This window comes from Rhinatrema bivittatum, chromosome 12 (genome assembly GCF_901001135.1).
Source record: "Rhinatrema bivittatum chromosome 12, aRhiBiv1.1, whole genome shotgun sequence".
NCBI classification, from domain to species: Eukaryota; Metazoa; Chordata; class Amphibia; order Gymnophiona; family Rhinatrematidae; genus Rhinatrema; species Rhinatrema bivittatum.
This window is the reverse complement of record NC_042626.1, coordinates 6,708,817-6,735,668: the sequence shown is the minus strand read 5'-3', so window position 1 is coordinate 6,735,668 and position 26,852 is coordinate 6,708,817. Positions and strand designations below refer to the sequence as shown.

The 26,852-nt window shown below is 42.9% G+C and overlaps 1 long non-coding RNA gene across 1 annotated transcript; it reads right to left on the bottom strand.

The window, feature by feature from the left end:
* Positions 1–17,426: 17,426 nt before the first annotated feature.
* Positions 17,427–25,766, bottom strand: LOC115073806. Its single transcript, XR_003852105.1, has 3 exons — positions 25,664–25,766; positions 25,383–25,437; positions 17,427–18,837 (listed from the first exon to the last, which is right to left on the bottom strand). It is a non-coding gene; the product is annotated as an uncharacterized LOC115073806 (long non-coding RNA).
* Between the last annotated feature and the right edge of the window lie 1,086 nt (positions 25,767–26,852).

Here is a 26,852-nt window from a genome sequence, read left to right as displayed (position 1 = left end):
CATCAAGCCCAGCATCCTGTTTCCAACAGTGGCCAATCCAGGCCATAAGAACCTGGCAAGTACCCAAAAACTAAGTCTATTCCATGTAACCATTGCTAATGGCAGTGGCTATTCTCTAAGTGAACTTAATAGCAGGTAATGGACTTCTCCTCCAAGAACTTATCCAATCCTTTTTTAAACACAGCTATACTAACTGCCCGAACCACATTCTCTGGCAACAAATTCCAGAGTTAGGCCAATGGTCCACTGAGCCCAGCATCCTGTTTCTAACAGTGGCCAATGTGGGACATTCAGAAGACGTACCCAGCTGACCTTACTGGGGGGGATGGGAATTCTTTGTTGCTCACTCCTAGCTACTGGCACTAAGAGGTGGCATTCCCTAAACTTGCCCTGACTAATAGCTATTACTGCCCTTGTGGGCTGACACATAATCTCCATCACTTGGATAGTGATGTCAGTTTAGGCAGCATGTCTCATAATAGACACTATTTTTCCTCTTTCAAAAATTTCCATGGGATATTTAGAGGAGAGCTCCTCTAAGATTTCTGACTCCTGACCTCCTTTGCAGTTCTGAATTCTGACAGATACATCTGTTTAGCAAACAATAAAACTGCACCACCACTGGTTTCTAGATCACCAAACAGGAGCAAGTGTTGCATGGCTGATGGCTGTCATTCTCTGAGTGCACAAAAAAAACAGCTAAACAAATCCAGCTCAATTGTCAAATACATTGCAGCTCAGGTTATTTTGATAATGGCTTTAGCTCAAGTTTAATCTATACAGGGTATAGAGGATCTACATTTTTAGTTTTATCTTGAAGGCAAGCATTGCCAGTAGTGCAGTGCTCCCTAACACCATGGTCAGGATACTGGTACTGGACTGGCTTGGAGAAAAGGGTGGCCCCCCCAACACCATTTGGATGTGCCTTGACTCAGAGAAAGGCATCCTCGGTGGCCTGACTGATTGCATGACTTCAGTACTGACTGAGGGAGGGGGAAGGTCCTCTGCAGTATTGCATTGTTCTTGGTCAGGATGAACAAAGCCCCCCATTGCTTTTTGTAATACCTGGTATCCCTATCCAAAGGCTGATCAGACCCATCCTTGCACAGGCTTTTGAGATCTCACAAGATCTACTCCAGTATGAGCACAATAGGATGGATGCAAGCTTAATTTAGGCGCACTTAATTTCTGGTGCCCATTACAGGTTGAATCTACACTAAATGAACTTGCAAATCTCTTTTTTGGGGAACAGAGGAAATAGATGGACATCTGAAGTGTAGTAATGTGGGTTTACTACTTAGAAGTACAAATAGGACAGCCCTGTAAAGATGCAAAGAAAAGTCCTGCAGAATGCCTCGTTAGCACCAGCATCTGAGGGAAGTTGCAGTCAATGCAGGTACCTTGAGATGCTACCAACAGATGTTGTTGTCACAGTGCACATTGCACGTGAGGAAGTATCACCATATGTGCAGCACCACGTGCCAAGAGAATGTAGAGAAATTTAAAGGGATAGTCCTACTCCCTCCTGACTGCAGCAATAGCAAGTTTTAGCAGGTTCAGGTGGCCATTTCAAAAACAAAATAACAATAATCCTCTTTTAGTTGCAGATTTTTTAAATTTGTAGCTAGAGAAGAACAAGTACTTTTCCAAAGGGCAGAGTTCTAGTGGCTATATCGATGTTAGAGAAAACTTGAGTCTTTGCTGTTTTTAAAATGTGTCAAATTTATCCTCAGAAATAGATACCAATCAGGACCGTAAGACCTACTTGGCCCAGTTTAATTCCTGTTAAGTTCAATAGACTGCAGTTGATGACCTCTGGCTTTCCCTTCACTTCTTTGTGCTTATGCCAAGCTTTGTTGAATTCTGTCACTATTTTTATCTCCAATTCCTTCCCTGGGATGCAGGGCTGGTAGAAGCGCTGGGTGGCTTCCTAGCGTGCTGCAGTTCTGGTGGTGGCATGGTGATTTGATCTTCTTCCCACTGGCGTGAGCCCAGAAGAAGTGCTGTTGCATGGGCCCACACCGGTGGGAAGGAAGAGATGAAATCGCCATGGCGAAAGGTAGTTGCAGAGTTGGTTTGTGCAGCTGGAAAGAGCAGGAGGTGAAGCAACGTTGGCCATGTGGCTGAAGAAGGAAGCAGAACTGCAATGGGAAATAGACATAGCAGTGTGAGGCCTGAAGAAGGAAGACCAGTGCAACGTCCATCCTCATGGCGCAAAGAAAGGGGAGGAGTTCTGTCACCCACTGTTGTGGCTTGTACATTCCATGGGGAGAGAAGAGTGAAAGAGCGCATTTGTGTGTGAGTGAGGGAAGGCATGTGTGTTATCGTGCGTTTGTCAGAGCATGAGAGTGTGTGTGAAAGCATGTGTATTTGTGAGTGAGAGGGAGGGTGTGAGCATGTGCGTGAGGGTGTGTATGAGAGAGGGATGATGTATGAATGAACATGAGTGTGAGAGAGTGTAAAAAAAAACCACGTGTGTGTGAGAACATGTGTGAATGTGGGGCGTGTGTTTGTTAAAGATGTGTATATATGTTGCCCTTGCTTGGCTACTAGAGTTGTGGTATACTGTAACATGGAGATGTTTTCAGGTATGGAGGGTTCAGGAGGTGTTCAGAGAGAAAGATTTAGCTGAGTGACTGATTGGTTCTTTCTCTCTAGAGGATTGTTCAGGAAGAGACCTATAAAATTGCTCTCCCGCGAAGCATGAGGGGGCACGAGAGAGAGGCTTTTGAAAGAGTTAAGAGTAAGAGAAGTGTTGAAGGGGCTGGCAGACAGAGAGGAGCAACAAGGTGAAGTTGTCCTATTCTGAATTTCCAGTGCCTGAATTTTCCATGGAAGTGAGAGAACCTTCTGCAGAGAGTCATGCTACCTGAATGTCTACTTCCTTGTTTTTATTAATTTTATTTTCCTGTGTGTATTTTAGATGAAAAAAAATAGTATATTAACCCCTCCTTCCAAAACAGTCATATGCATAAAAGATGTAGGCAGATTATTAACACGTGAAAAACAGAAGCGAAAACTGAACAGTATTGGCCTATAACTCATAATGCTCTATCATATCTCTTGTAAAGTGACAGCAGGCATCAGTAACCAGTGAAACACAGTTCTTATTTATGGATTTGAGGGAAAGATAAATACAGTAAAACCAAATTCCAATTAAAGGTAATCCAGCAAAGCAAACTGGTGTTACTGTATCTATTTTACAATGTCATAAAACTCCTTCATATTTCTATCTTTCTAATGAAGTTCTTCTCTGCCTCCCCTCCCCCAGCTTTATCATAAATAAACCATTTTCTCTATTTTGTTCTCCTTAATGCTGATGTCTTATGACTTTTGTAAGTGAAGAAATGGTTGTACAACTGAAGACCACCTTATTTTGGTTTTCTCAGTCATTTTTCTGTACTTGTAAGGCCCATGTTATTAATGACATTGCTGGGAGCTCTGCAGCCAGGAATATGATTTGACAGACGAGGCTGAGGTCTGCTAACCCGGCTTCTTTCTGCATCTCTCACCATCTGGCTCCTGGGATTGACTCATCAGGCAGGCACCTCAGGTTTTGATTTCTAAATTGCTTCTCTTGGATGTTGAGTTTACTTGAGTGGACGACTCAACTGTCACCATGTGCTGTCATTTTCTCTTTTCTTTACTGTTCAGACTCCATGGGAATTCATTCAATGGCAATATATGTTTACTGGGCAGCTTTTGTTTTACCCTTGGCCATATTCTTCCTCTACCCAGTAAGTTCCAGAAGGTGATGGAGGTCACCTTGTTAGTGGGGTCTTCTCTGTTTAATACACTAACATTTCTTATTACCATCTCTTAGGTTTGCTGGATATTGACCTTGCCCACAAGTAGACTGCAGTATAGTGCAATCCTGATTCAGCTCTCATAACCAATGAATTTGGAAAACAAACTGTAAAGCGAACTGTCTTTTGTTATGAAAGAATGTATTTAAAGTTGATTTGAAACCAGTTTCAGGTGTATTTTAAAAGGAAAGAGAGGACTGTGCTTGTGCTTCTCTGCTTGATCGCCTATTCATAAATTCAGTGGTCTGACTGACACTTCAGCTTATCCCTCACACAGGAATCTCTGTGTTGAAATATCCAAACAGCTTTTGGGTGTAGGCTCGTGTCCTTGTAAGGGATTTCTCTCAGCGGAGGGCTCCGTCGCTCCTACATTCTGTTCCAGCAACAAGGAAAGGTGAATTCACTCTGACAACTTGGAGGAATGAAAGAGAGAGACTCTTTCTTCTCTTGAAATGCTCACCTCCCTCGCGATTAGAGATCTTGGCCTTAGTGCCAGTCAGGGAGGTGCAGAGGAGGAGGTTTAAAGAGAAACTATGATCAGATGTCTTCATGTTTTATCTTCTTATGGAAGGCACTCTGTGGGAAGGTGAGTGGGCGAGTGAGAGAATAAGGGAGGGTTTACTCGGTGGAGGCAGTGGAGAGGAGCTGCTTTTGATCATCCCTTGTTGGACCCTTTCCTTACCTTTTCGGGTGTCCTCCTTGTTCAAATGATTGCGTAGCTCCAGGACGGGGACAGGGAAACCTAGAAAGAATCAAGCCATGTTTCCCTGCCATGCGTCACCTCCCTCTGACCCAGAGTCACACTGCGAGATTTCCCAGGCAGGAACTGGTAACCACGTCACATCTTGTGGAGCACCGTGGGCATGGCCTGCGCTATAGAGCAAATTAATATTTTATCATTCGAAAGTGCATTGCTAATGTCTTGAAATCTGGAGGGTTTGCTGAAGCTATGAATCAATGCTGGGATTCAGTACTGCTTTAGGAAGCAAAAACTGAAAGACGAAATTCAAAGCATGCTGCTTAGCACCTTATTAACAGGATAAAATAACTGCAATTCCTGAACGGTACATTTGGGGGGAACCTTTAAAACGTAATTGTAAGTTCTGCAGTTACTTAACCAGGGGAGCAGACTAGTGCTGTATAAAGATAAATGCAAGCTGCTGAGAAGCTGGAGGGCAGGGTAGAGCTGCTCACCGTCCTCATGCTCATGCAGAGGATATGGCACAGCTCATTGTTTCGGGGCTGGGGGAGGGCAGAACCCCTATTGTTGTTTCAGCCTGAGCAAGTTGCTGGAAGCCTCGCTATCAGATTCCCTCCACCCCGCTCCTCGACTCGCTGACAGATTGAGAAAAACTGAAATTAGCTTGGCAGGAGCCCCTGCCTGCCGTCTGCTACCCATTCCCGGGTTCTTCTTGGCACCACCGCAGCCCTTGCAGCTAAGTGCTTGGAACAGCCAGGGCTATGGAGGCAGGAGGAAGGGGCAGTGCCCCTGTTGATGTTTGTTTCAACAGCGTCATCCATGTTTTTCTTTTTTAATTTGGCGACCAGCTTTTGTCTGACTGCCTCCGTGCCAGTGTGGGTTCCAAGCCTGCCATAGATCACTATTGTACGGTATTTGTAGAAAACATCCTTGGAGATGAATGTCATGATGTGTTGGCAAGACCTTCACTCATCAGATGGGGATTTCAACTTTTCGGGCTATTTGCCACCACCATATGCATGTTTTCCTGATCCTGGCAGGCAGCACAGTTTCTCTCTGTTCTACTTTAGTTAGTTCTCTTGCAATGTTTTAAGCTCTCCCCTACTTTCTGAGAGCCCATTCCTGCAGTCCAGCTCCTTGATATTCCGCATATTCTTGATGTGAGACTTCATTGTCATTTGGATTTCTGCTGCAAGAATATGAACCATTATTCTGCATTAAACCTGTTGTATGACCTATCATAGGGTAAATTCACCCCCAAACAGTTACTGCAATGCTACATCATAGAAACATAGAAATGATGGCAGAAACATAAGAACATAAGAAAATGCCATACTGGGTCAGACCAAGGGTCCATCAAGCCCAGCATCCTTTTTCCAACAGTGGCCAATCCAGGCCATAAGAACCTGGCAAGTACCCAAAAACTATCCGAAAGAGTAAATAACCAATTCACATCTACCTGTTCTAGACCTCTCATAATTTTAAACATCTCTATCATATCCCTCCTCAGCCGTCTCTTCTCCAAGCTGAAAAGTCCTAACCTCTTTAGTTTTTCCTCATAGGGGAGCTGTTCCATTCCCCTTATCATTTTGGTAGCCCTTCTCTGTACCTTCTCCATCTCAATTATATCTTTTTTGAGATGCGGCGACCAGAATTGTACACAGTAATTCAAGGTGCGGTCTCACCATGGAGCGATACAGAGGCATTATGACATTTTCCATTTTATTCACCATTCCCTTTCTAATAATTCCCAACATTCTGTTTGCTTTTTTGACTGCCGCAGCACACTGAACCGACTATTTCAATGTGTTATCCACTATGATGCCTAGATCTCTTTCTTGGATAGTAGCACCTAATATGGAACCCAACATTGTGTAATTATAGCATGGGTTATTTTTCCCTATATGCATCACCTTGCACTTATCCACATTAAATTTCATCTGCCATTTGGATGCCCAATTTTCCAGTCTTACAAGGTCTTCCTGCAATTTATCACAATCTGCTTGTGATTTAACTACTCTGAACAATTTTGTGTCATCTGCAAATTTGATTATCTCACTCGTCGTATTTCTTTCCAGATCATTTATAAATATATTGAAAAGTAAGGGTCCCAGTACAGATCCCTGAGGCACTCCACTGTCCACTCCCTTCCACTGAGAAAATTGTCCATTTAATCCTACTCTCTGTTTCCTGTCTTTTAGCCAGTTTGCAATCCACAAAAGGACATCGCCACCTATCCCATGACTTTTTACTTTTCCTAGAAGCCTCTCATGAGGAACTTTGTCAAACACCTTCTGAAAATCCAAGTATACTACATCTACCGGTTCACCTTTATCCACATGTTTATTAACTCCTTCAAAAAAGTGAAGCAGATTTGTGAGGCAAGACTTGCCTTGGGTAAAGCCATGCTGACTTTGTTCCATTAAACTATGTCTTTCTATATGTTCTGTGATTTTGATGTTTAGAACACTTTCCACCATTTTTCCTGGCACTGAAGTCAGGCTAACTGGTCTGTAGTTTCCCAGATCGCTCCTGTAGCCCTTTTTAAATATTGGTGTTACATTTGCTATCCTCCAGTCTTCAGGTACAATGGATGATTTTAATGATAGGGTACAAACATTTACTAATAGGTCTGAAATTTCATTTTTTAGTTCCTTCAGAACCCTGGGGTGTATACCATCCGGTCCAGGTGATTTACTACTCTTCAGTTTGTCAATCAGGCCCACCACATCTTCTAGGTTCACCGTGATTTGATTCAGTCCATCTGAATCATTACCCATGAAAACCTTCTCCATTACGGGTACCTCCCCAACATCCTCTTCAGTAAACACCGAAGCAAAGAAATCATTTAATCTTTCCGCGATGGCCTTATCTTCTCTAAGTGCCCCTTTAACCCCTCGATCATCTAACAGTCCAACTGACTCCCTCACAGGCTTTCTGCTTCGGATATATTTAAAAAAAGTTTTTACTGTGAGTTTTTGCCTCTAAAGCCAACTTCTTTTCAAATTCTCTCTTAGCCTGTCTTATCAATGTCTTACATTTAACTTGCCAATGTTTATGCTTTATCCTATTTTCTTCTGTTGGTTCCTTCTTCCATTTTTTGAATGAAGATCTTTTGGCTAAAATAGCTTCTTTCACCTCCCCTTTTAACCATGCCGATAATCATTTTGCCTTCTTTCCACCTTTCTTAATGTGTGGAATACATCTAGACTGTGCTTCTAGAATGGTATTTTTTAACAATGACCACGCCTCTTGGACATTTTTTACTTTTGTAGCTGCTCCTTTCAGTTTTTTTCTAACAATTTTTCTCATTTTATCAAAGTTTTCCTTTTGAAAGTTTAGCACGAGAGCCTTGGATTTGCACACTGTTCCTCTTCCAGTCATTAAATCAAATTTGATCATATTATGATCCCTATTGCCAAGCGGCCCCACCACCGTTACCTCTCTCACCAAGTCCTGTGCTCCACTGAGAATTAGATCTAAAATTGCTCCCTCTTTCGTCGGTTCCTGAACCAATTGCTCCATAAAGCTATCATTTATTCCATCCAGGAACGTTATCTCTCTAGCATGTCCCGATGATACATTTACCCAGTCAATATTGGGGTAATTGAATTCTCCCATTCTTACTGCACTACCAATTTGGTTAGCTTCCCTAATTTCTCTTACCATTTCACTGTCCATCTCACCATCTTGACCAGGTGGACGGTAGTATACCCCTATCACTATAGTCTTCTCCGACACACAAGGGATTTCTACCCATAAAGATTCAATTTTGTATTTAGTCTCATGCAGGATGTTTATCCTGTTGGACTCTATGCCATCCCGGACATAAAGCGCCACACCTCCTCCCGGGTGCTCCTCTCTGTCATTGTGATATAATTTGTACCCCGGTATAGCACTGTCCCATTGGTTATCCTCTTTCCACCATGTCTCTGAGATGCCAATTAAGTCTGTCATCATTCACTCTAATACATTCTAATTCTCCCATCTTACTTCTTAGACTTCTGGCATTAGCATACAGACATTTCAAAGTTTGTTTTTTGTTTGTATTTTCATTCTGCTTTTTAATTGATAGGGATAAGTTAGAATTTTTTTAGCTCAGGTGAGTTTTTAGTTACAGGCACTTGGACTATTTTTCTAATTATTGGAACCTCACTGTCGGGATGCCCTAATTCTAAAGCATCATTAGTATCCTTTGAAGATACCTCTCTCCGAACCATGCGCTGCTGAGCGACTATCGGCTTTCCCCTTTGTTCTAGTTTAAAAGCTGCTCTATCTCCTTTTTAAAGGAGCAGTCTGGTTCCATCCTGGTTAAGGTGGAGCCCATCCCTTCGGAAGAGACTCCCCCTTCCCCAAAAGGTTCCCCAGTTCCTAACAAAACTGAATCCCTCTTCCTTGCACCATTGTCTCATCCACACATTGAGACTCCGGAGCTCTGTCTGCCTCTGGTGACCTGTGCGTGGAACAGGGAGCATTTCAGAGAATGGACCAAATGATCCATCCAGTCTGCCCAGCAAGCTTATGGTACTATCTGCTGCACTGTGCAGGTTTTCCCCATGCTTATCAGTTTCCCAGACCGAAAAGTTAGGGCCTTATATGGTTGCTGTTTGAATCCAATTGCCCATTACACCTTGCCATTGAAGCAGAGAGAAGTTTTGGAATTGCATCAAAGTATCAGGCTTATTGATCATGGGGGTCACTTCCTCCCCCCCATTCAACCCCTACTTCCTCCTATTACAGGGCCAGTCATTGGAATACTGCGTCACAAGAATCTTATTCTCCCATTGCCATTCACTTGGATTACTTACTGGTATGGAATTAAAATGAAAACAATATTTGTGGCTTTAAAAAACCACTGAGTGTTTTTGGGCCATACACAGTCACGGAACAAAATCCAGCAAGAGGAAATAATGGCCAAGTGGGCAGTAAGAGGTTTCTGCATCTAGAGTATTGGGAGCTAGGTCTTTGCAGGTTTAAGGCATGGTCCCTGTATTATGCTGAAATTAAGGTAACCTTTTATCATGACCACCTGCACTAGTGCCCTGTATTTAGAGAATGGGAGTTAGCATGGTGTGTGTGGGTGAGCTGGGGGAAGAGTTTGTGAAAGGCAAAGGAAGTATAACGGAACTGCCATATAGTATTCAAAACATTTTTTTCCCCAATCTGCGCATTTGGGGCAAAAACATTTTTATTGAATAAGACACAATGTGTGTGTAAAATAAATATGCCAACCCACAAAAAAACAAGTGAGTGAAAGAGGGAGATCCAGTACCAACACTGCCACCAGAGGTCTGCCCTTCAGGATGCAGATAGCCGCAGTTTGATGCTTGACACGTGAAGACGGGACCTGGCAGTCTCACACTGGTGTTCTACCGCAGTGGTGGTGTTGGTCCATAAAAGGTATTGCAGCCTATAGAGATTCGAGAAAGAGAGAGAGTGTGTGTGTGTGTGTGTGTTTCTGGAGAGAGAGAGTGTGTGTGTGTGTGTGTGTGTGTGTTTCTGGAGAGAGAGAGAGAGAGTGTGTGATGTGTGGTGAGAGAGTTCAAAGCTGAGGACGGCTTCCAAACAGTTTGGAACCCTTGACTTTGTTTAGAGAACCAGCACATGTGAAACTGATTTCTCTTAACATATCATTTAAAGCTCCCCTTAAGGTGATCCAAGCCTTTAATCATTATCCTGAAACTGCAAAATCACACCAGACACGGCCTTGCTGAGATACTTGTCAGGTTTGAAACAGTAATTCACAAATTCACTAAAATTCCCCGCTCCAACGAGCAGGGTGACAGCTCCACAGACCGCAGTAACATTTCTATTCAAACCGGCTGTGGAGCAGTAGCTATAAATATCCCTGCAATATTTCCTGCTTCAGAACTTGAAGACAGCTTTACTGTGCTGATAAAATAGAAATGACTTCCCTCTCCCCGGTCTTGCTGGAATTTTAATGTCTGCTTTGCAATAAAGCAGCGCCTACATGATCCGGTTTGAGCGACGGAAAACAAAAGTGTGTAATTCAGTTCCACTGGTGGCATGGCTTGTGTAGCCTGGTGGAGCTGGCTCTGCGCTTTTCTCAGGGGCTGTTGAGTTTCTTGCAGTGATGACTTTATAGTAATATTAGGCGTTAATTTTTAATTATTATTATTTTTTATGCAGCTCTGTTTAATCGCAACTAAGAAAATGACATAAACCAAAAAAACAAAGCAAAACCATTAGCACTTCATATCCATCTTTTATAGTATTTCTGTAAACAAAAAATATGCCTTGTAAAAGCAAGCAAACTATGGAATAATAATGAAGCATCTACTAGTCCTGTCCCTTGATCGCATTTGGATTATATTGAATTATCTAGGAATGTCATGCATGCTAGCTTTATCATTAGTTCCTTCCAAGGAAAGGAAGCATTTCTTATTGTTGTGAGAACAGTAATGAGCTCTTCCGAGACTAGCTTGCTTGCTTTTGTTTTACAACACATTAAAGGGGGATGGGGAATCAGGAATGATAGAGTGCAAGAGAAGGTAGAGATAATTCATTATGTGAGTGTGGGGGGTGATTTAGGTGAGCGTGCAGCCTGGGAACAAAAAAGGAGATACCCTCTCAGCAAGCTCTTCTGGGGGCAGCTTGCCTAGAAATAACAGGGGATATAGAAGGGGTGAGTGTCTTTTTGCTTGCTTAGTGTGTACTTCTACTGAGAGGCACACACTGACCTCACATAAATGTCTGGTAGGCAGGCAGTCCTGCTCTTCTTATTTCACTTGTTTGAGATTACGTTGTCACAAGTCTACAGAAAAGCATCTTAATTTATAAGACTTTCCGCTAGTTACATACAAACATACACAAAGTCCCACTGTCAAGAGTTAAGGCCTCTATTAATGGAACAAACTGGATGGACCAATTGGTCCTTAACTGCTGTCATCTAATATGTTACTGTGTAAGGATCACCATGATAGTCCAAGCCAGATGAGGATAGATGGCAAACCATAACCATCAGGGCTTCCTATTGCCACACTGATTGGCACAAAAAGTCCCTACTTCAAGCCGCAGCGGCCAGAGACACAGCACATCTTTAGAGTGGTCCTGAGAGATTTCTTCTTCATGTTCCCCCTTTTATCACTGTTACTGTTTTGTGCTAGATTCTGATTCAATTATCAACGTAATGGTAACTGTCACTTTGAGCTGTGGGCACCCAGCATGATGCCATCTGAAAGGCGAGGTCTTGCAGCGATGGATGCTGCTCATTAATCACTCTTGTGGAATGTGTTTGGCACATCCCATTAACAGTAAATCTGATTGGATGGCATTGATTAGAATTAGCTTCCTAGTGTATGTTGTGCCAAAGTTTTGACAGCACCAGGGAAAATTTACAGCCAGTGCTCCTCATTCATTACGTGCCAGATCAAATGCATATCTTCTTCATCCATGGTGAATGAAACGGGCTCCAAGAATCTTCTCACTAATCCTCTGATCCTATCTTAGAGGGCTACAGGGTGTAGAGTTCTCTGGTTTTGAGCCTGAAGGTACTGGAAGGTAAGTCCCTTTCAAGTTTCAAGCTTGACTTTAATTAAACACAGGAATAACATCACCAGTATGCAGGTTCATTTCACTACATAGTTTCAACATGGACACACACTCTCCTAGAAGAGCGATGAGAACATGTAACCCACACCTTTCAAGTCCTGGGGCGCATTGGAGTGGCTCTGCCAGGGTGGGGAACATTCTCTCAGCACATGAACTGAGGGCAGACTCATTTGCAAGGCCAAACTGGGCCAAGGACAACTTTAAAAAAACACATTGCCCATGCCAGTACTTGTGCTCCAAAAATAAAACTTTTACTGTAAATAAGTTCTGAAAAAATGGGAAAATGAGTTCCCAATTCAAATCAGTTCAGTAGCAAAAATCTCAAAAATCAGCAAACAATTCCCACTTAAAAATCTAGTTCTTACCTCAGTGAAATCAAGGCAGCAAAAGACAATTCACATCTTCACCACAATATCTAAATTCTTCCCCATGTTAGCTCAGTCCATGGTATAACAAATACATAGTCCTTTCACCTTTTAGACCAGTGAACCCGACTTCAGTGCCAGTAAAAATTTTGAAAACTGTTATAAAGAATAAAATCACTGAACATTTAGATAGACATGGTTTGATGGGACAAGCCAACATGGATTTACCCAAGGGAAGTCTTGCCTCACAAATCTCCTACATCTTTATGAAGGGGTGAATAAAAGTGGCCAAATGTGAACTGGTAGATGTGGTGTATTTGGATTTTCAGAAGGCATTCAACAAAGTCCCCCATGAGAGACTTCTAAGAAAACTAAAAAGTCATGGGATAGGAGGCGATGTCCTTTCGTGGATTACAAACTGGTTAAAAGATAGGAAACAGAGTAGGATTAAATGGTCAGTTTTCACAGTAGAAAAGGGTAAACGGGGAAGTGCTTCAGGGATCTGTACTTGGACTGGTGCTTTTTAATATATTTATAAATGATCTAGCAAGGGGTACGTCGAGTGAGTGATCAAATTTGTGGATGACACAAAGCTATGTAGAGTAGTTAAATCGCAAGCAGATTGTGATGAATTGCAGGAGGACCTTGCAAGACTGGAAGATTGGGCTTCCAAATGGCAGATGAAATTTAATGTGGACAAGTGCAAGGTGATGCATATAGGGAAAAATAACCCTTGCTGTAGTTACACAGTTAGGTTCTTTCTTAGGAGTTACCACCCAGGAAAGAGATCTAGGCGTCATAGTGGATAATACATAGAAATTGTTGGCTCAATGTGCTGAGGCAGTCAAAAAAGCAAACAGAATGTTAGGAATTATTAGGAAGGGAATGGAAAATAAAATGGAGGATGTCATAATGCCTCTGATTCGTCCCATGGTGAGACTGCACCTTTAATACTGTGTGCAGTTCTGGTCACCACATCTCAGAAAGGATATAGCTGCACTGGAGAAAGTGCAGAGAAGGGCAACCAAAATGATAAGGGGCATAGAATGGCTGCCCTATGAGGAAAGGCTAAAGAAGTTAGGGCTGTTCAGATAGAAGTCTACAAAATCATTAAAGGATATAATGATGTTAATGTAAATTGGTTATTTACTCTCTCAGATAATAGAAGGACCAGGGGGCAGTCCATGATGTTAGCAAGTAGCTCATTTAAAACAAATTAAAGAAAATCTTTTTCACTCAGCGCATAGGTAAACTCTGAAATTCATTGCCAGAGGATGTGGTTACAGCAGTTAGTGTAACTTGTTTTAAAAAAGGTTTGGATAAGTTCCTAGAAGATAAATCCATAAACTGCTATGACGGTAATTAATAAGCAATAGTAGCTTGTGATCTATCTAATGTTTGGGTACTTGCCAAACTGGGATTGGATTGGCCACTGTTGGAAACAGGATACTGGGCTCGATGGACCCTTGGTCTGACCCAGTATGGCATATCTTCGGTTCTTATGTTAGTTTAGAGGAAAAAGATCAAATATGCTTCAAACTCTCAAAATTCACAGTTCACCAAATAAACTGGGATACCCCAAAAAAGCCAGTTCAGAGTGGAACTCACAAGTCACACCTCCTCAGTGCCCTGTCTTCATTCCTCCTCCTTTCCCCAGACCCTTTGCAGCTCCAGCTCTTAACTTAGTCTCTCTTGCTCCAGTCCTGGGGGCTAGGAGTCAGACAAAACATCCTGTCCCTTGGCAGATGTAGAGTTTTTTCACCCTGAGCTGAAGCTCCAGCAGGCTTCTTTCCCCTTTGGTCCTATGGCCTTCAATCCCAGTATCCAGGCCTGTGTCTCCAAACTTTTTCTTCTTCTCTACTACTCAGCAACTCCTCCAACTTACTCCTTGAGGACTCCCACTTAAACACAGATGCAACACTGAGAGTGGAACATGCTACATATACACCACCTGTCTTACTCTCCTCCTAGCAGCTTCCTGCAAACTCCATGTGGGGAATGTGTTTTATACCCCCTCTAAATCATTCCCATTTCTCATTCATTTTAATGGCTCACACCCCCTGTCCTTCCTGCAAACTTCCTTCTCCAGACATTTCTCAATGTTAGAGGTTAGCTACCTTTTAGAAACCTTTTGTATTGCCTCTGGTCATAAAGGTGCTAGAGCACTGGAGGGAGCACTGGAAAGCCAGCGCCATCTTTAAAAATGGTGTGGGCCACCCAGTGCTCCTACCATGTGACAGGGGCTGGCCAATGGCACGGATACCCTGTCACATGGTAAGGGCAAAGGGCCATCGGCGCCATTTTGATTAGTGGCAGCCGATGGCCCGGGAGCAGGAGATCGCTCCCAGGACCCCCACTGGACCACCAGGTACCTGTAAAAAGTTTTTTGGGGGGTCGGGAGGGTGGGGGAAGCAAAGGGATTAGTTTTAAAGGGTCGGGTAGGTTTAGGGGTTATTTTTCTGTGCCGTTTTTCCTGCCCTCCCCCAAAACGATAAGAGAACCCCCACGATCAATATTGTGGGGTTTTCCTATCATTTTGGGGGAGCCCCCGATTTCTGACTATTTTGAAAATATTGACGATATTTTCAATCGTCCGAAGCCCGATTCACATCCCTAGTCACAAGTGCCTCAAAGGGGCAGTTCTCTCCAGACATCACCAGCAGCAGAAGTAGTGGAAATTAGCATGGGATCTTTGAGCTAGCATGCACTCTCAGGTCCTGCAATGGTCCCGCCCTTGCTTGAGTTTCCACGTTAACAATAAGCCATGTGTGAGGAGGGACTGGGGCCACTGCAGGGCCTGTGCGCTTTTACTGGCTCACAGCTCCTGTGCTGACTTTCATTACTAATGCTGCTGCCAGTTGCAGATGAACATCAGGCATTGGACCAGCCATTGGAGAAGAGTGGACAGAGTGTGCACAGGTCTGTGTGGGTTGTCACTTCTTCTCTATCCTATCCCATTGTTGATCTTACCTAAGAGAAAAATGTTCCCCCTGACATCAGCCTGTCCTCTCTTCCCGTTAGCTGTCATCCACTTATCACCTGAGGCCCAAAGGAAAATGTTACTGCTGATCCTAGTCAAGGGGATGTGTGGATGAGGGGTGTTTTGAAGGGAGGGATCAGATACAGGAAGGGTTTGAGGGTTGGATCAGTGGGAGAGGGATTGGCTGTGGAAGGTGAGGGGGGATGCAAGAGAGGAGCTAGGGGTGAGAGTATCAACTGGGGAGGTATGTGAGAAAAGAGGAATGGGATGACAGATGATCAATTGGGTTTACAAAAATTTCTTGGAGGTGAGAGAAGTTCAGTGGGGAGGATGTAAAAAGCTGGAGTGGGTGAGCGAGAGGCTGGGAAGGGGAAAGGAACTGGGAGATGTAAGAGGGGATCAGCTGGAGGGGGTTGGAGGTTGAGAGAGGGGAATCATTTGGAGTGCAGGAATGGTGAGTGGAGGGATTGTTGGAGGCAAACTATATCCCGTGAATTAGGTTTGGTTGTCCTCTGAGGTTGTGTGAAATTTCAAGTGCTAAAATGGGGTCACATTGGCTAAACGTTTGGGAAGCCCTGTGCTAGAGTATTCTCACTTATTCAACCCAATAGCAAGAATTGGCTCCAAACTCTGCTGTTATCTAGACGCCATCTAGTGGCACCAGTGCCACAAACATATACATGTGAAACAGCAGATCCAGATATCTTCAGTTCTAATTTCAGATATGTAATTCAGAAACAGAGTACTCAGAAACTAGTCAACTTAAGTTACAAATTTGGCTATCAGGGACTTCTCTGCATCCGAACTCCGCAGCTCTCTAGTTGCTGGGAGTAACTTCCCCAATCCCAGCAACTCCATTTTCTTGTCCCGAAGATCAAACTAGTTTCTCAGGTATAAGATTATAGATTCTATAATTAGATGCAGTATAAAGTGTCCTCATTTATGTGAATTTCCTTTCCTCCATGGCTCAAGGGGCAAAATGCCAGCCTCCCTGTTGATCAGGCCCCTGGTTCAAGTCCCACCAGTAGCTAGTCCTAACAAGAGCAAACTTGTGTATAGGATTGAGTGTATTAGTGGGAATCATTTAGGTAAATAGGCTTTCACAGGCAGGCAAGAGGACCACTTCCTGCGGCTCAAGGATATAGATAAGATGATGAGAAATGGCTGCCTATTACGCTGTCCAATTGATTATAGTGATCTTATCTGCTATCATAGCTATACTGCCCACAGACATACTTCACCAGTGACTGATGGTGTTCAGACCGAGGAAGCCAGTTCCAGCTGTCCCTCTCCTTAAATTAATTATTGCTTGATATTGTCACAATAAACTACCAAGGACAGTTATATGGGAGGCAGTTGTGCAATTTTGACCAAACAATGACTACGCAATTCATTTATCCTGATACAGAATATTGATAGAATACAATTGAAGTTTGGGTAGCCAGTATCCTGGCAGAAGAGACAGAAAACTATGACATGGCTTAATGTTTCATGAATAGTTTTTTCACTGTGAACTGCCTAACCCTGCGCATACTATAAATCATTTGGAGGTATATCTGGGACATTTGACTCGGAGGAGAAGGGCCATAAAATCCCAGACTAATCACAAATTACCAGTCAGGAGGTCTGTGGATGACATATTGGATCCACCCATCTCTAAATGTAACCATGAGATTGTCCTTCCAGGTCACTGAGTTTGAGAATTTCTTTGCTTCATGACTTTCTCAAGTGTTTCGATGTGTGTGTGTGTGTGTGTGTGTGTGTGTGTGTGTGTCTCTGTGTTGGAAGGATGCTGCCATCATAAAAATGCCACTTACATGGATAAATAGTGATTGACACACACATACATTTAGTTGCATTGAGGAGAGATGTTCCTGGAGGGGAAAATAACATATCCCTGGTTATGAGGAAGACGGATTGGATCTATTCTTTGGGATCATGGTTTGACTGCTGCCAGAGACAGGATACTGAGTTTGATGGACCTTTGGTCTGACCCAGTGTGGTTTTTTTTTATATATAAAGTGCATTCATTTCATTTTTCCCCATGAAAATACTGCCCACACAGAAAGTAGGTGCCAAGTCTGCAGGTATGTTTTTGCCCACATCAAGTTTCAAAGTAAAAGTGAAAACTGTTGCAAAATCCACAGGTGAAAAGTATCCACAGACTGTATCCCAATGCAGACAATCTTGAGAAACGGCTTCTAATATTTTTAAGACCAAGATTGTCTGTTTTTTTTAACTCAAGCTTTCTAATACTTATGCTTACAACCCTCAAAGGCATGTGGAAACTAATGCATTCCCTGTCAGTCTATGATCCTATGCTTAGATGAACAGTGGGCTGTCTGTATATTTTTTATGCTTTTTCTTATTTCAGATTTGTACTTTTGAATGTCACATAATTTTGTTAATTGCATTGCAATAGGAAAAAGCAGATGATGGCTCCTTTTGAAACTTAATTCTCCCCAGGCACTTGCAAAACCATTTATATGCCAGGAAAGCCCTAGAAGCTTGACAGGTACAGTTCTGAAAAGCAAGAGAACTGAGTGGGTACTGGCACGGGAATTGCCTATAGTAATTGCTTCTTACACAGTAGCATAATTGTCACACAGAGCCGTCAGATCAACGGTCAGTATGCCAGATGAGTGGTCCCAAGCAATTCTGGATTATAAGGCAAACTGTCCTCCTTGAAAAAAGTTTAAGAAAAACATTATATTGAATAAGTTTAATTGCTCTGAAGAAGGTACAGCCTGCCTCTGCTTCATTCCAGTGTTTCCATTTGACTTGTTCTGTCTGAAAAAGACACAGTGGTTGCTTGGAAATCTTTAAGGCAGGCACGAAGGCAGCTTTATTTGATTTGTGTTCACAGCTTCAGAGAGATTAGGTAAAGGTCCAAATAAAGGCAAGTTTTGATTTCAGACTGGAGGCAACTTATTCAAGTTCTGATGTTACTGTGTTACTATAATGCTGGATGAGAAAAAGGCCCAGTAGCTCCATGTTTTGCTTCCCCTGACACATTGGTGTCCTCAAGGATCTTAGCAGATGCATCATGAAGGCGTACAGGGGTTGGAGTTTGAATACATGGAAAAGAAGTCAGATTGCTCTATGTACTAGCCTTGTGCAATAGTAGATGCCAAGCCATTGACCTATGGCATTTAGCAGGTGTCCAGGATGTGTGGTTTCCATATGGAAAGGGTTTGAAGAAGCAACCTACAGTGGATCTGTAGTGTACAGTGCTAAAAGCTGGTATTTCTCAAAGAGTTGTATTCTTCCTTTTCCCATCAGCCATTTGTTAGCCAAAAGGTCTTGGGTCAATCTAGTGCAGTGTTGAGCTGCATGTAGTCAAAAAGTACTGCCTTGTATTTGTTGAACATTGTAATATACATGTTCATCCGTCTTGCTCATGGTTTGGTCCAACTTTGGGAGAAGGAGGAAAAGCAAAGATCATAGCGCTTAAGAACGATCTGAAGCTTTTTGTAAATATATGCAATTAGATGATTAGAAATACACAGTAACTTGCATAAACGATAGCAGATAAAGACCAATTGCCCAGAGCCATAGCTAACTTATGGCCGATATGGTGGCGGCCCCCAAATCGAGATAAAAAAAAATCAACAATGCTACCCCCTCCCATGTGCAGTCAGGAGTAGATGGCCTGCGGAGCTGCAAGCAGCAGCATCGGCCTCCCATCCCCGGAGTCAGGAGCCCACCTTGCTAAGCAGCATTTAGGAAGAGCATCAGCCTCTCACTCCACCTCTGCAGCCTGAAGGAGTACTGCCCTTGGAGCTGCATTGGCTTCCCACCCCACCTCAGCAGTCAGAATGAGCACAGCCCACAGAGCAACAAAAGCAGCATCCACCTCTGACCCCTGGAAGTCAGATGAGCCAGCCCATGAAGTAATATGGATCTCCTCCATCTCCAGGGGTGGATTGGCCTATTGGGGGATCGGGCATCCCCCGGTGGGACGATCGCTCCGGTCACGTGATCTGCTGTGCGTGGGCGTGACAGAGTCGCACTCGGCAGACCAAATGACGTGTCCTGGGCTGGCCTGGGCAGCGAATACCCGGGCAAGTCTGACATCGTGAGTCCGCCGCTGTCCATCTCCCCCGCATTTAAGAAGAGCATGGCCTGTGAACCGAACCCCCCCCCCCCCAGGCCTCCCATTCTGCCCCTGCAGTCAGAAGAAGCATGCCTGCAAAGAGAAAGAAGGAGTGTGTGTGTGTGTGTGTGTGTGTGTGAGAGAGAGAAAGCAAAGGACCATGTATGTGCCTTTGTGATTGAGATGTGTGAGAGAGAGCAAATGAGCATGTGTGTATGAGAGAGAGACAGCACAGGAGCATGTGTGTGTATGTGAGCATGTGAGAATGAGCATTTGTGTGTGTGCGCGCGCATGACTGAGCATGTGAGAGTGAATGGGTATGTGTGTGTATGATTGAAAATGAGAAAGCGAACAAGCTCCCCCCGCAACAATCTTAGAGCATCTGGAAATAAAAAGTTCCCAGGTAAGGAAAGCGGGGGATTTATTAATCCCTGTTAGTTATAATTATTGAGTATTATTTAATGTATCTGCTGTTTTGAAATATTTTATTGCCATATGGAAAAGTTTATATGAGTTTTTAATTATTGGATGCTGTTCTATTTTTCAGCTGTTTTGAAATATTCTTTTTTTTTTTTTTTTTTGGTAGAAACAATTTTTATTGAAGAAAATTTGTAACAGTACGCAGGGAATTAGAGACATATGATTTCTTCTATATCCCTAATACCATTAGCAACCCAAGTATTTCTTTTTATTAGAATGGTTTTACTATTATGAATGATGTTTTATATTTCTTTATTTTACTGTTATTTTATGAGGAATGGTGATGTTTCTGTTAATCCCTTGTTGCACTGCATATAGACTCTGGCTTTTTGCAGTTTCCAGTTCAATCTTTGTCTGCATATTTCTATCTATAATTTATGGTTTCTTTATTTTGTATTTAGTGAGGGTCTGTCTATGTTCTATACATCTGCCAGAAATGAGGTATTCTGCTAGCGTGTATTTTCTATGTAGGGATCTATAGCAGCCTGGCTTGTTTTGTTTTCCTAACAGGAGGTATATTGGTGTTTTAGGACCTGGTGTAATATTTACAGTGTTGCCTTTTCATAAGTAGGACATTTACTGTTTAAGTGCTGGCAATTAGGGCTGTTTTGATATGGGAGATTTACAATATTGTACCTGCAGTTCAATACATGGCTTTCCCAGGGCCAAACCCACATCCAAAATGCATTACCATAGGTCTAATACCATATGGGTTCCATAGAAACAGGTCACCCCCATAACCCATAATGGTAGTATCTGCCATGCCATTCAGGTCACCCCCATACTTAGTTTCCCAAACCATCAAAGTCAGGACCTTGTTGGTTGCTGTCTGAGTCCAATTCTCCGTTACCTCTTGCTGTTGAAGCAGAGGTCAATGTTGGAGCTGCATCCAAAGTATCATGGCTTATTGGTTAAGGGTAGGAACAGCAAGTTACCCTCATGCTTGTTTTCCCAGACCGTAAAATTCAATGTCCTTGTTGGTTGCTGTCTGAATCTAATTCCCCTTTTCCTCTTTTCCCCCTGCCATTAAAACAGAGAGCAATGATGGAGTTGCATCAACGTTATGAAGGCTTATTGGTTAAGGTTAGTAATCACCACACCAGCAAGTTATCCCCATGCACTCTTTTCTTCATTTCCATCCTCGAGCCTTTAGTGATCCACAGTGTTTATCCCATGCCCCTTTGAAATCTTTCACCGTTTTTTTTTCTTCACCACCTCCTCTGGAAGGGCATTCCAGGTATCGATCACCCTATCCATGAAGAAATATTTCCTGACGTTGGTTCTGAGTCATCTTCCCTGGAGTTTCATTACATGACTCCTGGTTCTACTGACTTCTTTCCAAAGTAGAAGGTTTGTCAATTGTGCATCAATAACACCATTCAGATGTCTGAAGGTATCATATCTCCCCTGCACCTCCTCTCCTCCAGGGTGTACATATTTAGGTCCTTCAACCTCTCCTCATAATTCATTTGGAGACACCCCCCCCCCCCCCCCCCCCACCATTTTTGTCACATTTCTCTGGACCTCCTTCATCCTGTCTCTGTCCCTTTTGAGATACAGTCTCCAAAACTGAACACAGTATTCCAGGGGAGGCCTCACCAAGGACCTGTACAAGAGGATTATCACCTCTTTTTCTTACTGGTTATTCCTCTCTCTATGAGCCCAGCATTCTTCTGGCTTTAGCTATCAACTTGTCACATTGCTTCTCAGTCTTCAGATCACTAGACACTATCACCCAAGGTCCCTCTTTTGCTCCGTGCACAACAGCCCTTAACACCCCCCCCCCCCCCCCCCCCCCCCCCCATCACATACAGCTCTTTCAGATTACCACACTCCAGATACATGACTCTGCACTTCTTGGCATTGAATCCCAGCTGCCATATCTTCGACCACCGTTCAAGCTTTCTTAAATCACGTCTCATTCTCTCTACTCCCTCTGGCGTGTCCACTTTGTTGCAGATCTTAGTATCATCTGCAAATAGACAAACTTTACCTTTTATCCCTTCCACAATGTCGCTTACAAAGATATTGAACAAGACCGGTCCCAACACCAATCCTTGTGGCACTCTGCTTAACACCATTCTCTCTTCTGAGTAGGTTCCATTTACCATCAAACGCTGTCTTCTATCTGTCAACCAGTTAGTAATCCATGCCACAACCTTGCGTTCACTCCCAAGCTTCTCATTTTATACGCAAGCCCTCTAAGCGGGCCCGTATCAAAAGCTTTTCTGAAATCCAAGTAGATCACATCAAGTGCTCTTCCTCGATCCAATTCTTTAGTCACCCAATCAATAAAATCAATCAGGTTTGTCTGACAGGACATTCCCCTGGTGAATCCATGCTGCCTCAGGGCCAGCAATCTTCCTGCCTGTAGATAGTTCACTATCCTTTCCTTCAAGAGTCCCCATTAATTTTCCCACCACTGAGTTGAGGCTAATCGGCCTGTACTATCAGCCTCCTCTCTGCTCCCACTCTTGTGAAGCGGGACCATCACCGCTGTTCTCTAATCACTCAGCACCACTCCTGTTTCCAGGGATCTATTGAACAGGTCATGCCGCAGACCTGCCAGCACATCTCTGAGCTCCCTCAATATACTGGGATGAACCTCATCAGGCCCCATGGCTTTGTCCACTTTAAGTATTTTTTTTAGCTCTTCCCATACATTTTCTTCTGTAAACGGAGTTTCGTCTACTCCTCCCCCATCCACAGGCTTGCTAACTAGCGACAGTCCTTCTCCAGCGTCGTCTTTAGTGAACACTAAACTGAAGTATTTGTTTAATATTTCTGCTATTTCTTCGTCTCTCTCCACACATTGATCCTTGCACCTTTCAATTTCACTATACCATTTTGGACCTTTCTCTGATGTATCTGAAAAATGTTTTGTCACCTCGGTTTACCTCTTTGGTTATCCTTTCTTCCACCTGACTTTTTGCTTTCTTGATTACTTTCTTTGTCTGCCTCAGTTTCACCAAATCTTGTTCCTCATGTTGCTCTTTTTGGGATTCTTTATATTTCTGAAACATTGTTTTTTTGGTTTTATTTTTTTAGCATCCTGCTTTGAGAACCAAATTGGTTTCTTATTTCTCTTACTTTTGTTTACTTTTCTAACATATAGATTTGTTGATTTTGTAATTGCTTCTTTTAGTTTGTCCCACTCTTGTTCCACGTCTCTCATTTTCTCCCAGTCTTCTAGTTCTACCTCAAGGTACGTCTGTATTTTTAAAATTCAAAACTCGGATCTTTGTGTGACTTCTCCATATCCTATTTGTGATATCAACCCATATCCTTTGATGATCACTGGTACTGAGGTGGGCACCCACCCAGACATTAGAGACATTATCCCCATTAGTGAGCACTGAGTCGAGTATAACTCCCTATCTTCTGGGTTCCATTACCATTTGTCTGAACAGAGCTGTTTAGGGTTCTAAGAAATATTTTGCAAAACAGCAGCATATTATATTTGATGTGTTTGGGGTGGGAAGAGGCTCAGGGTTTGTATCAATAGTTGGAGGTTGTGCTGCTGTGCTGGCACTGCAAGATCACTGACTCTGTCACGTGGATAGGCTTTTGCCCTCTGGCATCTATTGGCATGTAGTTCCCTCTCTACTAAGAAAAGCAGGACTACAAATCCATAGACGTCCTGGCATGAGATCAAAATTATCTACATCTTGCCAGATGGCTTGGAGCTTTCTACTACCCCAGGTCACTTATTTCTCCTAGCCAACTGCCCTAAAGCAGACGAGAGTAAATATCTCATCAGACATGAACTTTGCTATGTTTAATCCATTCTCTTTTTTAATTAAACTGTGCAACAGCAAAAGCAATAATTTACTAATAAACACCATACAAAAGGAAACAGTGTGATGCTTTAATTGGTCGCTATCAACCTGTAAACAAATAATTGACTAGTGTTCTTAAAGCAGAATGTGTCAAAATGTCTCTCCTCACGGTATCTACTGGTTCCTTTAATGTGATGTTTTTAGGTTTTCTCATTTTATATATTTTTGGGGCAGGGAAGGAGGCAGATGTATGAAGGTCTTGATTCATCTTAAAGGTAGCCCCGCTGCTTATGATGTTGTCCACATTGTCATAGCAGCTCTGCCATTGGTGGAGGCTGTTTTATCAATCATCTTATGTTGTCCTGGAACAGGTGTTCCATGAGAAGAGAGAACAATCAGCTAGTAAACATGTAGCTGTTCCCTTGCAACATTTTATAGACCAGAAAGGGCTTACAGAGCATTAATAGGATACTGTGTAAGCACAATGTAACCACATTCAGTGCTCCTAAGCTGTGCCCAGGGATACCATTAATTTACAGCCCCGATGAGCAGTAAAGGAGCAATATTAATCGAATAGTTTAATATCCCATGTTGGGGTGGCGAGTGTAGGGGGCATTTTACAGCATGTATTAAAACGATAAATACTTCAAAAGGCAGCCGACCTGATCCACAGGAAATGAGAGACAAGACTTAACAAATTGTTTAAAAGGAGATGATGTACTGGCAGAAAAGTTGCTAAGGTTTTAAAAAGAAGTACATATGAAAGGCAGGTGTAGAGACAACCCTCCAAGCATCATCCCCTCATCCTAGCCTCTAGGGACAGGGGATAACATATAGCTAAAGACAGACATGTTTGTTGCTTGGGCCTCAGTTCTGCAGAATTTTTCAGCTGCTTACATTGTCGATTGCTTTTACTTCCATGCAGCTGTGGGGCAGAGGTGATATTCCACTTTGTCCCATAGAAAGCTGCTTGCATACATGAGGACGGTAACTTTCAAAGCGGCATGCGGGCACACATTGGTGCGTGTTATAAAATAGCCTGGGTGTGCATACATGTGCACCTAATTTTAAGTGGGCATGTGCCTAGGTGCATAAATCCTGTTTCTACCACATACGGCAGGGTATTTTAAAACCAGTGTGCATCCACGCCATGACCATTTTAACCAGTTCATCCTGCATTGAGCTAGGTCCTCCAGACTCCCCTGGCTTAATAGCCTGCACTCCCCCCAGTTACCTCAGACCCATTAAACCCCTCCAAGACAGCTTTTTTGTTTTGATTTTACAACTTAAACCTCCTCCATAGCAGAATTAAACTTACAGATTTAGACCTGGTCACCCGCTGGGGTGTGTAAGTATCTGCGCACACATCTCTTGGCTGTGCCCCCAAAATGCTTATGCCCATGCCCACACCACATCCCTTTTTGAAATTGAATGAGATATGAGTGCAGTGGGAGATTTGCGTGCATCTGGCTGGCTTTTAAAATTCAGTGGGCACATGAGTGCCCGACTGGTATACAATCTCCAGATTTTCCACACACCAGGCTTTTAAAATCTACCTTAAATTGTTTATTTGCTCAGTTCCAAATTTTTCAGAGTAAAGGTACCTTAGTGATCAGAGAAGGAGCCTTGGTTTCCAGTCCCTGTTCAGCCACCATCTCACTGTGTGATAATAAGGAAGCCAGTTAAATCTAAACTTTGTAAATCCATGAAGCAGCCACCTTGCAGCTATGTGATATGACATATCACACTGATTAGCTGGATCGCACTATATAAATATTGTTTGAAGAACACACACTGTATGGTCAGTGTGAAATTCGTTCACTACAGTTATGTGCATTTTTTGCATTCATTTTACACTGTTTTTTGGGGTGGTTTTTTTTTTTACCTGAAATTGAATTTCCGATCAGTCCACATTTGGATAAGGTCTCCGGGTCCTTTTTACCTGCAGCTTTTGCACCAGTTTTTTGGAAAAGAAAATAGATGTGTAGTTTCAGTTTCATACTTGCCAATGGTACTGAGCACATGTGGACTTTGCTCCTGTTTTTCATGTGGGTGTTCGCTCTATGGAAGATAACGCACAGAGAGTTGAAAATGCAATCTATCTCGCCCGACCTAAGCAACGTGCCCCCCCCCCCTCCCCCATAACATCTCCTTTAAACATGGCTAAACCTACACACATTGTGGGATACACATAGACTTCAGCATATTGAGGGAGGGTGGGTTTCAGACTGCCTGCTTCTGTGCTAATGTCTTTGAAAATTGTCCTTTAACGAAGGAACTGAGCTCAAGCCTTCCCATAACTACTCACTTCAGCCTTGGTTCTTATCCGCATCATGAGTTCACTATCCAACTTGAGGCCTTCATAGTCCTCCCCTATTTAATTTCCCTGCTTTTCGCCCAAGTTATACAGACCCAATTCTCTATACTTGCTTCACCCATTTTATGTTTATCCAGGTTATTTCTACCCTGTTCATTGTTTTAATCCAGGTTACTTCTACCCTGTTCATTGTAAAACAAGACTTTGTCTCTGTTATTTTTTGCTGGTTGTAATGTAAACCGAAGTGATAATGTTGTTAATTGAACCTCGGTATATAAAAAGTTATAAATAAATAAAATAAATATTCCAACCTGCTATCGAGGAGATAACCGAGCAAAACTACATTACTGCATAGTTAGGGCCTGGCACACCAAAGGCTCTGCTCCCCTTCTCTGCACATGGGAAAGACCTTGAGGAATCCCAGCTATCTAACTTTTTTGAGTTCCTGTGTCAGACACAGGTACAAATGTTTTTTCTTTCTTCAGCCTGACGGTCACATCTAAAGCAGGGACCTCTGAGGTCTCAGTGCACTACAATGCTGGCTTGATAAAAGTTATCAGGAGGCAAAAACCCTCCAGCCCTGAAAGACAGGGATTCATTCCTGGCATGGGGTAAAAAAATCTTGATACAAACATTTACATTCCTGCTCCATATCTTATTAGGTGCAATATTGCAATGCAGTCTTCTTGCTGATAAGGCACAGTGCTAATGGTTTAATAAACCTCCAGTATGTTGTTGTTTTTGTTGGGTTTGTTTG